Source organism: Agelaius phoeniceus, chromosome 28, assembly GCF_051311805.1.
Source record: "Agelaius phoeniceus isolate bAgePho1 chromosome 28, bAgePho1.hap1, whole genome shotgun sequence".
NCBI lineage: Eukaryota > Metazoa > Chordata > Aves > Passeriformes > Icteridae > Agelaius > Agelaius phoeniceus.
Window position 1 is genome coordinate 6,299,009 of NC_135292.1, and position 14,639 is coordinate 6,313,647.

Sequence of the window (14,639 nt, forward strand, 5' to 3'; positions counted from 1 at the left end):
TGCTCTGAGTTACGTCCCCTTGGTAACCACAGCTCCGGCTGTTCAGGGAAAATCCCTCTCTCTACAGGAAGCACCTTATCGAAACACTAGGAGCTCAGTTAAAAGGCAGCCCTCTCCAAATTCTTTCTCAAAACACGGGAGAAAGGCTACAGAAGGTAAAAAAGTGAAAGAGTTAGATGAAGGGATTGCTCTATTGCCGTTAAGAGAGGTTCCCATGGCAGGGATGCGCTGCCCCGTCCCGCGGGAGCCACCGGCGCCCCTGCCGGCCGTGCCCGGAACTGCACCCAAGGGGAAAGCGCCGCGGCCGAAAGGCCGGGACCGGCTCCGGGCTCTGTTTGTTGTCACTGCCGGAGCTGTTGATACACACTACTATTATTATATTATACACACTAGTAAAGAACCGTTATTCCTAATCCCATATCTTTGCCTGAGAGCCCCTTGATTTCACTATCCTAAAAATTAAGAGGGAGGGGCTTTGCATTCTCCATTCCAAGAGAGGCTTTTTCTGCCTTCCCAAGCAGACACCTGTCTTGTAAAGCAAGACAAGCACCCACAGGCACTGAGGGGGGCTGCAGGAGGGGCAGAAGAAGGCCCTGCAGCACTTGGGCACAAAGGCCCAGCAGGTGAATGCAAGAAGGGAGCAGCAAAAGGCCAAGCTGAAGGCAAAGGCCAGGGCTGAGCTCCTACAGCCCCTGAGGGATCAGCCCCAGGGCCCAAGGGGGCCCCAGCACCCAGGGCACGGCTCGGCCACAAGCACCCGGCAGAGGCATTGCCCTCCTCGGCAGGGCACAGCCCACCCAAACAGCCCCTGGCAAGGAATCAGGGCTCCGGCTGCAGGGCACAAGGACACTGCAAGCACAGACAGCAGCACCCTCAGGACCAGCAAGTCCAGCCCGTGATGGACATGGATTGGCAGGGCTGTCACAGCTCCCATCACACCAGGGACCCTCCACACTGGAGCCCTTGAGAACATTCAGGTGGGTCTGCATTGAGAGGAGGCATTTTCTGATGGACACAGGGGCTTCTCAATCTGCTCTGAATCTTAGACCTAAAGGGGAAAATAGTACAGGAATATTTTAATTTTTAAGGGAATGAGTGGGAAAGATGAGCAGGTATGATTTGTTCAACCACTATTAGAAGCTGTGGGGGATAGGTTTGAAATAAATGAATTTCTTTTTCTTCCTCCTGTGATTGTAATTAACTAGGAAGGACTTTGAGAGCTGGATTTTAATACTGTAAAAAGGGATACAGAGGCTAGTTCTGTTGTACCTCTGTGTCAAAAGTCTGACAAGGCCTATGCTGAAGTGAACCCAGAAGTGTGGGCAGCCCCAGGGAAATACAGAAAATTAGATATGGAGCCTCTACAAATTAAAGCAACCAGGACAAGCACTACCCTGTTCCAAGAGAGGGAAGGAAGGGCTCACAGCCTGGTATTGAGTCCCTGTTAAAGGCAGGGCTTTTGGAGCCAAGGATGTCTCCCTACAACACTCCTATCTCTCCAGTCAACAAACTGGATGGATGGACCCAAGGAGGAAACACAGAATTTTCAAGTGTTAAAATTAAGATTAACTGAGGCGAGTGGCCTGGCCCTTCCAGACAGGGAAAAAGAATTTGAATTATAGGTGGATGTTAAACAGGGTCTTGCCAAAGGAATTCTTGTGCTAAAATGTTTAACCCAGTGGCCAGAGAGCAGCCTCATTGTCTGCAGAATTGTGCAGCCACAGCTTCCGTGGGAGCAGAGGCCTGAAAACTGATGACAACAGGAGGATCTCCTAGAGTTCAAGTCTGGCATCAAGTTAAAGCTTTGACAACCAAAAGAGCCTCTCAATGGATGAGCAGGGCTCGGTGATTACAGTATGAAACTTGTTCAGTGGCACAGGAGGATTCAGAACTGAGGACAGGGCAAGGGTTTAACCCAGCCTCCTGTTTGAACAGCCTGGAGAGGGGCTGGCAAGGAACCCAGGACTGCACTCAAGGGACAGAGCTCCCGAGCCAGGCTGGGAGAGATTGATGGGACATTCCCTGGCCTGAGGGAGACAATGTGTTTGTGGATGGCTCTGCAAGGGCAGCAGGAGGGAAAAGAGCTACAAGACAGGCTGTTATTAAGGAAGGGGAATCAGACAAAGCGCAGGTCACCGGCCCATGCTCAGCTCAACCCGCGGAGCTGTGGGTGCTTGTAAGAGCCTGGCACTGAAATGCCCTGAGCAGGAAGGCTTCAAAATCTTCTGCTGACACCATGGCACCTAACAGGGGGCAAAAGCAATTCTGACTGCTTCAGCAAGCACTGGATCACTTATTAACCTATTTCTAAAAGAAATAATTCAAAGATAATGGATTGTGGAAGCCACAGATTCAGATGGGGAACTCATTTTACAGGAAAGACCCTTCAGGGGGTTATGGCAGCTTTAGGAATACAATGGGACCTCCATAACCCCTGGCAAGCCCAGAGCTTGGGTTGGGTAGAAAGAAAGAATGGGGAAATAAAGAAACACCTTTGGAAGCCGGAGATAGAAACCAAGATGCCATGGGTACAGCTTTTGCCATTGGCTTTGGCAAGAAAAAGAGCCAGACCCAAGGCAGATATTCAATTATCTCCCTTGGAATTCATGTCTGGAATTCCTTACCTGGGCAATTCTCCACCTAGTGCAGGGTGGAAATAAGGGATGTAAATTTAAGGCAGGCTGTAGCCAGGATCCTGTCTCCTGTGGAATCTCTCCCCCAGGAAGCTGGGCTGGCACAGAGCCTGCCCTGGGACTTTGCTGTTGCCAACACCCAGCCAGGCCATCGGCTCCTGCCTAAGGAGTGCAAAGCAGCACCACTGGTGGCCAAGGGGCCCACGCCAAGTGTCCCTGAGGCCAGAAACAGCCGCCAGCACAGCTGAGCACGGGGGGACCCCTCAGCCTGGCCTCAGGGGCTCTGAAGCCCCGGAGATTTGCACTTCCCGCCTGCAGCAGGACCATGGGAGCCGCCCCTGAGCCTGCCCTGAAGGCAACGCAGCAGCAGCCAGGGCTCCACAGCGGGCCAAGCCCCTGGGCCTGCCCACAGATCCTCTGCTCAAACCCTCGGGAATCCTGGCCACCCTCCCCTGGCACCTCCAGCCACTGCGGCCAAGCCTCGCTGCCGCTGCTGCAGCTCCAGCGCTGGCTGGGCCTGCACTGCCACAGCTGCTGGGGAGCACCGCGGCACAATTCCACCCTGGGGCTCACTCACACCCACACTCTGGGCTGCCTGCGACTGCACTGCTGCAAAATGTACCCATTCTGCTTCTTTTAAATCTTATTTCTCTGCTCAGAAAGGTTTCTCTACTCAAAGGTTTGCCTTTGGGAAAGAAATTTTAAAGGTTTTATTTAAGGGGTTCCCAGTCTGTTCGGATGTTAAACTCATCTCCACCACTCAATGGAGACGAGTTTAACATCCGAACAGACTGGGAATCGCCCAAAAGACACCCACAGAGATAAGGACCAGCAACAAAACATCAACGCCCCGCAGCAAACAGCAACCAACAGCTACCCCAGACACTGCCCCCGCACAGCTGGAGACACCTGGTCTGGAAAAGGCTGAGAAGGAAATCCAGGAGTGTGGGCGGAATTCACATCAGGGAGGAAGAAATCCGAGTCTAATAGGAAACCAAACACTAAAAACTTACACGACTTGGAAGCAATGAACACTAAAGCAGTGGATTTAGATTGGTTCAGACTACGTAAAGTTTAGGAAAAATCGAGTAAAACTGACATGTCATGGAATGATTTTTCCTGCACAGCCGGGCTATGTGTGGATGAAAGTATTTCTGTTGCACATCCTGGCCAGAACCAAGCAATGCCTTGACTCTCTCACACGAAAGAGATTCTTGGAGAATTTTTGTTTTCCCTACAGTTTCAGTGATAATATTACAACATGAGAAACATTTTTAATAATAATCCTACTTTATATTGTCAGGTAGGTTTGGGACAGAAGGGTGAGAATCAATTTTTGATCTGGGTTTTCCCATGTTCGCCTTTATGTTGCATTTTGCAAAATTGAAGAGCTTTAACCGTGATACTTTTAACTCTTAAATAGTTAATACTTTTTTTAAAAAAGCAGATTCCGGGGGCCACATGTGACTCACCAGATGGCAGCCCTGGAAGAGAAGCTTTGGTTCTTGTCAGCCAGGAGAGGAGCTTTAGGAATGCAAATGAACCCTGCTGGGCAAAGCCTGGCCAATGTACCTGGGTCTCTTGCCTGGGGCAGGAATTGGGCTGGTTCCCCCTGCCCCTCACCCCGAGCTCTGCCTGCTTGCACTGATGGAATTTGCACAGCTCAAGGCAGAGCCCGGGGTGAGGATATCTGACCCTGCAACAGAAACGGGTGAAGCTGCACAGGGAAACAGCAAATGGAGAATGTTGGGAAAACTTCACTATAAATAAATGGGGGGGAATCATCCCTCTGCCCACTCCAACGTGTGCTGTCACTGTCTATGTTATATGGGGTGGATTAGAGCACTGAGATGTTCTTGCTACCACAAGTTCTGGGAAATCAGTTGGGAATCCAAGTATTTGATGATTTAATTAGAGACAAATGGTCAATTGATGCAGCCCTGGCTGGAGAGAGCGGCCAAAGATGGGGAGAAGATGAACGGCCAGCAGAACAAATCCTGCAACACCATGGACCAGCCCCTGGGAACCCAAACCAATTCATATCAGGAGCCACAGAACCCATTTCTCATTTCAATGGCACCATTAGATTACAAGCTGCCCTCGGAATAACCAACCAGACAGCTCCAGCTCCTGACCTTCCTGCTGAGCAATCCACTGAAATGAGGAACACAACATTTCACCATGGGACGGGATCAGATCATCTGATAGCAGAGAAAAGAGGAGTTTGTGGAAAATCAAATGACTCAAACTGGTCTTGGCAAATAGATGACAAAGCCAAAGTGGTGAAACAGATAACAAAGGAAACAAAAAAGCAGCTCATGTACCAGTCCAAACGTGGAAAGGATGGGAATGGGACACGGTTTTGTGGTTCCCTGGCAGACCATGGGTTAAACGAATGCTGCTTCTGCTCTGATGTGCTACAGCACCTCTCACCTTTTTACCATGCTCCACACCTTGAGAGTGCAGCTCATTCAGCAGCTGAGCGAGGGGCCAGGGGCTTGTAGATAAGGAAGTAACGGGCGAAACCACCAGCTTCAATAAATGTTATTAATTAACATGGACTGCTGCTCACAGAAAGTCCCGCTAAATTCCTGAACGTGGAGAACAAAAAAGACTTAACAGAGCCGTGAATATCGGCTGTTCTACAAAAGTGGGGGTGCACATTAACGAGGACGTGCAGTTGGCAGATCGGGAGGTCTGAACCTTCCAAGTACCTCAGCCAGTGGGCAAAGGGAGAGGGAGATGAGCCGGGAAAATGAGGATAAAAAGGAGGCTGCGAACTACAACAATGGCAGCGAGCGCACGGCAAATGCGCCACGGCCTCTCCCTCTGCTCAGCAATAAAGTCACTTGTACAGGACTCCTCTGTCTCCTCGGGGCACGGAAACCTCCGGCCACGTGAATTTCCCCGCACAGCCGCGGGCACGGGGCAGCCGCCCCTGTGCCAGCCACAGGAACCGGGCCGAGGCAGCGCTGCTCCGGCAGCGGCTCCTGCCGAGGCAGCGGCCGCAAGGAGACCGCGGGCAGCCGCTCCCGCAGCGCCCTCACGGCAGCGGCACCACGGGCCGGACACGGCACAAGGAACCCGCCTGAGCCCCCTGCCGCCCCCGAGGCCCGCAGCGAGCCCCGAGCCCCCGCACAACCCAGCGCGGCTCCCACCTGCGCTGCGGCCGCCTCCTAGCTCCGCCGCCGCCTCACCGGTGGCTCCCGCTCGCTCCCAGTATGGTCCAAATCACTCCCGGTAGGATCCCAGTTGCCCCCGACACGGTCCCAGCGGCTCCCAGTCATGCCCTGTATGGTTCCTTTCACTCTCAGTCCCTCTCAGTAAGAGCCCAGTGTGGCCCCAGGCACTTCCAGGATGAGCCCGGTCACACCTTACCCGATGCCATTTGCCCCCGCTGTGGTCCCAGTTGCTGCCCGTATAAGTCCAGTCACCTCCAGTTTGATCCCAGTTACTCCCAGACACTCCCAGTACTATGCCAGTCACTCCAAGTGTCACCCCATCAGTCCCAGTATGATCCCAGTATGACCCCAGCATGGGGCAGCTGCTCCCAGTATGATCCCAGTTGCTCCCTGCATTATTCCAGTTTCTCTTCTTCACCCCTACTACAGATCTGATCACTCCCAGTATGATTCCAGTCAGTCCCAGGATGATCCAAACCATTCCCAGTCCCTCCCAGTCCAATCTCAATTGTCCCCTGCATGTTCCCAGTAGCCCTCAGTGTGGTCCCAGTATATCCCAGTATGATCTCTGCTGCCTCAGTTCTGCTCCCAGTGGGTTCTTTTCCCAGTCAGTCCCAGTCCATTCCAGTCTGTCCCAGTCTCTCTCCAGCAGCTGCTGCCCACCCCCTCCTCCCAACCCCATTCCCGGCACTGGGACCCCCCCCTGCACCCCCTTATCCTGCACCAACACCCCCCTGCACCCCCTTTCCCGGGTATCCTCCTCTCCCAGCCCCTGGATCCCCCATTTCCGTGAGCCCAGGGAGCCCCGGGCCCCCATTCCCGGCCAGCCCGGGGCACCTCAGCCCCAGCCTCCCTTTGCTGGGAAACCCGGCCTGGGCACGGGGCTCTGCGGCCGCTCTGGGATTTATGATCCCCCAAAGGAAAGGGAGAGAACAGCAGAGAGAGAGCGAGAGAGAGAAGGAGATTGGGAATCAGGGATCGGGTCCCAGCGCCCAGCCCTGCTCCGCCGGGGGTGGGACCCGCACCCGCAGCAAAAATTGGCTCCGCTGCTCCCGCTGCTTGCCCGGCTTTGGGCCGAGCCCAGCGGGGTCCGGGCAGAGTTTGAGCGCAGGGCCGGGAGTTCAGCAGAGCCCGGCCCGGGGGTCCCGCAGGGCGCGGCCCTGGAGGGTCCCAGACGGATCGCCGAGGGATCCAGAGGGGTGCCAGGAGGGGATCCAGGTGAATTCCCTGGAATTCGCCCTTTCCCCCTCCCCCCGCGCTCCCTCGGGCACTTTCGCTTTCGCGTCTCTGCAGCCGCGATCGGGGACGGCTGCGATGGCCCCAGCGCTGGGGCTGGGGGTGCTCCGGGGGCTCCTGGGGCTCCTGGGGGACCCGGGGGCCGCGACCAAAGGTGAGTGGGACCCCCCGAAACCGGGACCCCCCTGAACCGCAATTCCCGGGCACCGGGACCCCCTTGATCTTCCATTCCCGGGCAGGGGAACCCTCCTGAACCCCCATTTTGGGTCATGCCACCCCCCCTCACTCCACTTCCCCAGCACCGGGACCCCCCTGTACCCCCTCATCTGGCACCGAAATCCCCTGAACCCCCATTTTCTGTTCACCGGGACCCCCCTGAACCGCAATTCCTGGGCACCGGGAACTCCCTAAACCTCCATTCCCGGGTACCGGGACTCCCCTGAACCCCCATTTTCGGTCCTGTGACCCCCTCAGCACCCTTTTTCAGCACCGGGACCCCCCTGAACCCCCATTCCTGAGCACGCGGACCCCCTTGAGCGCCCATTTCTGGGCACAGGGACCCCCCTGTACCCCCTTGCCCAGCATTGGCACCGCCCTGTACCCCCTCATGTGGCCCCAGGACCCCCCTGAATCCCCATTTCTGGTCACCGACGCCCCCGGAACCGCAATTCCCGGCCACCGGGACCCCCTTGAATCCCAAATTCCTGGAAGGAAACTCCCCCCGAACCCGCATTCCCCGGCACGGGAACCCCCTGAACCCCAATTTTTGGGCACTGGGACCCCCCTGCCCCCCCTAATCCGGGCCTAGGATCCCCCCGCACCCCCGTCAGTGCTCTGGGATGCCCTGCACGCCCATTCCCGGCCACCTCGTCCTTCCCAGACCCCAGACCCGCCCTTTTCCTCGGCTTTTGGACCCCCAGATCTCCCAAATTTCAGCGTCCCCCCAGTTCTTCATTCCCGGCGCTTCCTGGAAGGGGCTCCAGGGGATCCCGGAGGGTCCCCTGGGGCTCCAGGGGGTCAAGAGACCCCCCTTGAACGTTCATTTCGGGGCACTGGGACCCCCCCTGTACCCCCTTCCTCAGCCCCGATAACCCCTGCACCCCCTTATCTGCAGCCTGGAACCCCCTGAGCCCCCATTCCCGGGCAGGGAAACCGCCCTGAACCCCAATTTCTGGGCACCGGGATCCACTACATCCCCTTATCCGGCACCGGGACCCCCTGAACCTCAATTTTCTGGCACCAGGACCCCTTGAACCCCGGAACTCGGGAATGGAACCCCCGGAACCCCATTCCTGGGCACCGGGACCCCAGTGCATCCCGTTATCTGGCCCTGGGACCCCCTGCACCCCCTTTCCCAGCACCAGATCCCAGCCAGGCCATTATCTGGCACCGGCACCCCTGAACCCCCCATTCCTGGGCACCAGGACCCCACTGCATCCCCTTATACAGCACCAGGACCCCCTGAACCCCCATTCCACTGCACCAGGACCGCCGTGCACCCCCATATCTGAGACTGGAACCCTCCCAAACCCTCCGTTCTCAGGCACAGGGACCCCCCCTGCACCCCCTTATCCAGCACGGGGACCCTCCTGCACCCCCTCATGCAGCACCAATGCCCCCCCCGCACCCCCTTTGCCGGCCCTCCCCCTCTCAGACACCCCAGCCCCCGCTTTTCCTTGACCCCAGCACCCCCTGGACCCCCACTCCTGCCTTCCACAGCCCCCACCCACCACCTTCCTCAACACCGGGGCCCGTGCACCCCCTTTCCTGGGCACAGGGACCCCCTGGACACCCCATTGTTATAAAATTGACTCAAAACGAGTAATTTCCAATCAAAGAATTTATTAATTATTGAAGCAGTTATACTACGTAAGCAAAGGCTCAGCGCTGGGCGACAGGGGAGTCTCCGCTCCACCAACTGCCGCCCCAACTAGTTTCTGATTCAGTCCTTTTATCCTCTCCATCCTTCAGGAGTTCATGTTATCTCAGAGTTCTCTGCGCCTGCGCTGGTTGTTGCTAGGGGGTCATCCTTCTGTCTCCTGGTGGTCGGTGATAAAGGCTGCAGAGTCTTCCTCAGCCGCGTCTTCTTCACCCTATGTCCTTATTTGGTGACTTCTCTGTGGAAAATTACCAAAATCTTATGATTAACGCAATATGTGCCCTATCAAGCTTAAGCAAGCAAATGTCCTGCCTTGCAAACTGTGCCCTATCAAGCTTAAGCAAGCAAATATCCTGCCTTGCAGACTGTTTATCTGCCCCTGCCCCTTCCCCAGCTTTTCCCTGGTCGTTATCTCTGTGAGTTATCTGCTTGTACCATTTGTCAGCGGGAAAGGTTTCCCTGCTGGGTGTTTATCTGCCCCTGCCCTTTCCCCAGCCTTTCCCTGGTCGTTATTTCTGTGAGTTATCTGTTTGTACCATTTGCTGGGTGGGACTATGTGTGGGCTCCTGCAACCCCTTCCCTGGTATCCTTGTGGCTCATATCTCATGAAGTAGTACAGAAATAGTCAGCAGACAACTCTTGTAACACACTGGTCTCTTTTTCATGACGAACAAAATGTAGTCCCTCATCTCAATTCCCCCCCATTTATTTATAGTAAAGTTTTCCCAACATTCTCCATTTGCTGTTTCCCTTTGCAGCTTCACGCTGCTTTTTTTAAAAAAAGTATTAACTATTTAAGAGTTAAAAGTATCACGGTTAAAGCTCTTCAATTTTGCAAAATGCAACATAAAGGCGAACATGGAAAAACCCTGACCAAAAATTGATTCTCACCCTTCTGTCCCAAACCTACATGACAATATAAAGTAGGATTATTATAAAAAATGTTTCTCATGTTGTAATCTTATCACTGAAACTGTAGGGAAAACAAAAACTCTCCAGGAATCTCTTTAGTGTGAGAGAGTCAAGGCATTACTTGGTTCTGGCCAGGATGGGCAACAGAAATCATTTCATCCACACATAGCCCGGCTGTGCAGAAAACATCATTCCATGACATGTCAGTTTTACTCGATTTTTCCTAAACTTTACCTAGTCTGAACCAATCTAAATCCACTGCTTTAATGTTCATTGCTTCCAAGTCGTGTAAGTTTTTAGTGTTTGGTTTCCTTTTAGACTCGGATTTCTTCCCCTCTGCTGTGAATTCGGCCCACACTCCTGGATTTCCTTCTCAGCCTTTTCCAGACCAGGTGTCTCCAGCTGTGCGGGGGCAGTGTCTGGGGTAGCTGTTGGTTGCTGTTTGCTGCGGGGCGTTGATGTTTTGTTGCTGGTCGTTATCTCTGTGGGTGTCTTTTGGGCTATTCCCAGTCTGTTCGGATGTTAAACTCGTCCCCATTGAGTGGTGGAGATGAGTTTAACATCCGAATAGACTGGGAACCCCTTAAATAAAACCTTTAAAATTTCTTTCCCAAAGGCAAACCTTTGAGTAGAGAAACCTTTCTGAGCAGAGAAATAAGATTTAAAAGAAGCAGAATGGGTACATTTTGCAGCAGTGCAGTCGCAGGCAGCCCAGAGTGTGGGTGTGAGTGAGCCCCAGGGTGGAATTGTGCCGCGGTGCTCCCCAGCAGCTGTGGCAGTGCAGGCCCAGCCAGCGCTGGAGCTGCAGCAGCGGCAGCGAGGCTTGGCCGCAGTGGCTGGAGGTGCCAGGGGAGGGTGGCCAGGATTCCCGAGGGTTTGAGCAGAGGATCTGTGGGCAGGCCCAGGGGCTTGGCCCGCTGTGGAGCCCTGGCTGCTGCTGCGTTGCCTTCAGGGCAGGCTCAGGGCGGCTCCCATGGTCCTGCTGCAGGCGGGAAGTGCAAATCTCCGGGGCTTCAGAGCCCCTGAGGCCAGGCTGAGGGGTCCCCCCCGTGCTCAGCTGTGCTGGCGGCTGTTTCTGGCCTCAGGGACACTTGGCGTGGGCCCCTTGGCCACCAGTGGTGCTGCTTTGCACTCCTTAGGCAGGAGCCGATGGCCTGGCTGGGTGTTGGCAACAGCAAAGTCCCAGGGCAGGCTCTGTGCCAGCCCAGCTTCCTGGGGGAGAGATTCCACAGGAGACAGGATCCTGGCTACAGCCTGCCTTACATTTACATCCCTTATTTCCACCCTGCACTAGGTGGAGAATTGCCCAGGTAAGGAATTCCAGACATGAATTCCAAGGGAGATAATTGAATATCTGCCTTGGGTCTGGCTCTTTTTCTTGCCAAGGCCAATGGCAAAAGCTGTACCCATGGCATCTTGGTTTCCATCTCCGGCTTCCAAAGGTGTTTCTTTATTTCCCCATTCATTCTTTCTACCCAACCCGAGCTCTGGGCTTGCCAGGGGTTATGGAGGTCCCATTGTATTCCTAAAGCTGCCATAACCCCCTGAAGGGTCTTTCCTGTAAAATGAGTTCCCCATCTGAATCTATTGCTTCCACAATCCATTATCTTTGAATTATTTGTTTTAGCAATAGGTTAATAAGTGATCCAGTGCTTGCTGAAGCAGTCAGAATTGCTTTTGCCCCCCTGTTAGGTGCCATGGTGTCAGCAGAAGATTTTGAAGCCTTCCTGCTCAGGGCATTTCAGTGCCAGGCTCTTACAAGCACCCACAGCTCCGTGGGTTGAGCTGAGCATGGGGCGGTGACCTGCGCTTTGTCTGATTCCCCTTCCTTAATAACAGCCTGTCTTGTAGCTCTTTTCCCTCCTGCTGCCCTTGCAGAGCCATCCACAAACACATTGTCTGCCTCAGGCCAGGGAATGTCCCATCAATCTCTCCCAGCCTGGCTCGGGAGCTCTGTCCCTTGAGTGCAGTCCTGGGTTCCTTGCCAGCCCCTCTCCAGGCTGTTCAAACAGGAGGCTGGGTTAAACCCTTGCCCTGTCCTCAGTTCTGAATCCTCCTGTGCCACTGAACAAGTTTCATACTGTAATAACCGAGCCCTGCTCATCCATTTAGAGGCTCTTTTGGTTGTCAAAGCTTTAACTTGATGCCAGACTTGAACTCTAGGAGATCCTCCTGTTGTCATCAGTTTTCAGGCCTCTGCTCCCACGGAAGCTGTGGCTGCACAATTCTGCAGACAATGAGGCTGCTCTCTGGCCACTGGGTTAAACATTTTAGCACAAGAATTCCTTTGGCAAGACCCTGTTTAACGTCCACCCATAATTCAAATTCTTTTTCCCTGTCTGGAAGGCCCAGGCCACTCGCCTCAGTTAATCTTAATTTTAACACTTGAAAATTCTGTGTTTCCTCCTTGTGTCCATCCATCCAGTTTGTTGACTGGCAAGATAGGAGTGTTGTAGGGAGACATCCTTGGCTCCAAAAGCCCTGCCTTCTACAGGGACTCAATACCAGGCTGTGAGCCCTTCCTTCCCTCTCTTGGAACAGGGTAGTGCTTGTCCTGGTTGCTTTAATTTGTAGAGGCTCCATATCTAATTTTCTGTATTTCCCTGGGGCTGCCCACACTTCTGGGTTCACTTCAGCATAGGCCTTGTCAGACTTTTGACACAGAGGTACAACAGAACTAGCCTCTGTATCCCTTTTTACAGTATTAAAATCCAGCTCTCAAACTCCTTCCTAGTTAATTACAATCACAGGAGGAAGAAAAAGAAATTCATTTATTTCAAACCTATCCCCCACAGCTTCTAATAGTGGTTGAACAAATCATACCTGCTCATCTTTCCCACTCATTCCCTTAAAAATTAAAATATTCCTGTACTATTTTCCCCTTTAGGTCTAAGATTCAGAGCAGATTGAGAGGCCCCTGTGTCCATCAGGAAATGCCTCCTCTCAATGCAGACCCACCTGAATGTTCTCAAGGGCTCCAGTGTGGAGGGTCCCTGGTGTGATGGGAGCTGTGACAGCCCTGCCAATCCATGTCCATCACGGGCTGGACTTGCTGGTCCTGAGGGTGCTGCTGTCTGTGCTTGCAGTGTCCTTGTGCCCTGCAGCCGGAGCCCTGATTCCTTGCCAGGGGCTGTTTGGGTGGGCTGTGCCCTGCCGAGGAGGGCAATGCCTCTGCCGGGTGCTTGTGGCCGAGCCGTGCCCTGGGTGCCGGGGCCCCCTTGGGCCCTGGGGCTGATCCCTCAGGGGCTGTAGGAGCTCAGCCCTGGCCTTTGCCTTCAGCTTGGCCTTTTGCTGCTCCCTTCTTGCATTCACCTGCTGGGCCTTTGTGCCCAAGTGCTGCAGGGCCTTCTTCTGCCCCTCCTGCAGCCCCCCTCAGTGCCTGTGGGTGCTTGTCTTGCTTTACAAGACAGGCGTCTGCTTGGGAAGGCAGAAAAAGCCTCTCTTGGAATGGAGAATGCAAACCCCCTCCCTCTTAATTTTTAGGATAGTGAAATCAAGGGGCTCTCAGGCAAAGATATGGGATTAGGAATAACGGTTCTTTACTAGTGTGTATAATATAATAATAGTAGTGTGTATCAACAGCTCCGGCAGTGACAACAAACAGAGCCCGGAGCCGGTCCCGGCCTTTCGGCTGCGGCGCTTTCCCCTTGGGTGCAGTTCCGGGCACGGCCGGCAGGGGCGCCGGTGGCTCCCGCGGGGCGGGGCAGCGCATCCCTGCCATGGGAACCTCTCTTCACGGCAATAGAGCAATCCCTTCATCTAACTCTTTCACTTTTTTACCTTCCGTAGCCTTTCTCCCGTGTTTTGAGAAAGAATTTGGAGAGGGCTGCCTTTTAACTGAGCTCCTAGTGTTTTGATAAGGTGCTTCCTTTAGAGAGAGGGCGTTTCCCTGAACAGCCGGAGCTGTGGTTACCAAGGGGACGTAACTCAGAGCAGGAGGGGTCAGGGGAGGATATCCCGCCGAGGCTCGGTCGGAGTGTGGGCAGGGTCTGCTGCCGGAATCGCCAGAGGGGGATCTTCCCGTGGAGGCCGAGCCGGAGCGTGGGCAGCCCCCACATGGCTTATGGCGGCTGATCCGGCAGCTCCCGGCAGAGAAAAGGCAGGTGGGAGACCCCGGCAGCAGCAGCGGCGCTGCCCAGCGCAGCTGGCACGGGCAGGGCAGCCGGGGATGGGATGGCTGGGACCCGCCCTCGGTGCGGTCGGCGCGGTGACCTCGGCCCACGCGGCAGGACAGAGCAACCCCATCTTGCCCAGCATGGCCGGCAGAGCGGCCGCGGGCCGGGCAGTGGGGCCAGGGCACACAAATTCACCGCCAGCGCCGGGGCAGGTGGAGCTGCCCTGGGCAGTGAGCCCGCACCTGGGATGGAAACCGGGGCAGGCGGAGCTGAGGCGGGCAGCGAGCCGGGACCCGGGACAGGCGCCTCGGCCGCCAACGGAGGGGGCAAGAGCTGCAGAGGATCCCACTCTCTTTCTGACTTTTCCTCTTGTTCCCCTCCCTTTCATTTCCCCTTTTTATTTTCTTGGTTTTTTCCTCGGGTGTTTCTGATACTTCAAAGATTTTTATTCTCCTAAAATCTCCTGTCTAACATATGGCATCTTCTCTTTTTTCTAGATTAAATGGGTTTTTTTCCAAATAAATCCAGAACCTAACAAATCTAAACTTCTGCTTGGATATTTTGAAGTGGTCGACGAGCTAACTCATGACCTCCTAATGTTTTTTTTCTCATCACCTTTTTTATTTATCCTTTGGCAAATTAAGCATCTTTCAGTGACTTGCTTTGCTACACCAAAAATCCC

The 14,639-nt window shown here is 54.4% G+C and overlaps 1 pseudogene; it reads right to left on the bottom strand.

The window, feature by feature from the left end:
- The window catches only part of LOC143696049 (uncharacterized), a 79,555-nt pseudogene extending 73,635 nt beyond the window's left edge, over positions 1 to 5,920 (bottom strand).
- Between the last annotated feature and the right edge of the window lie 8,719 nt (positions 5,921 to 14,639).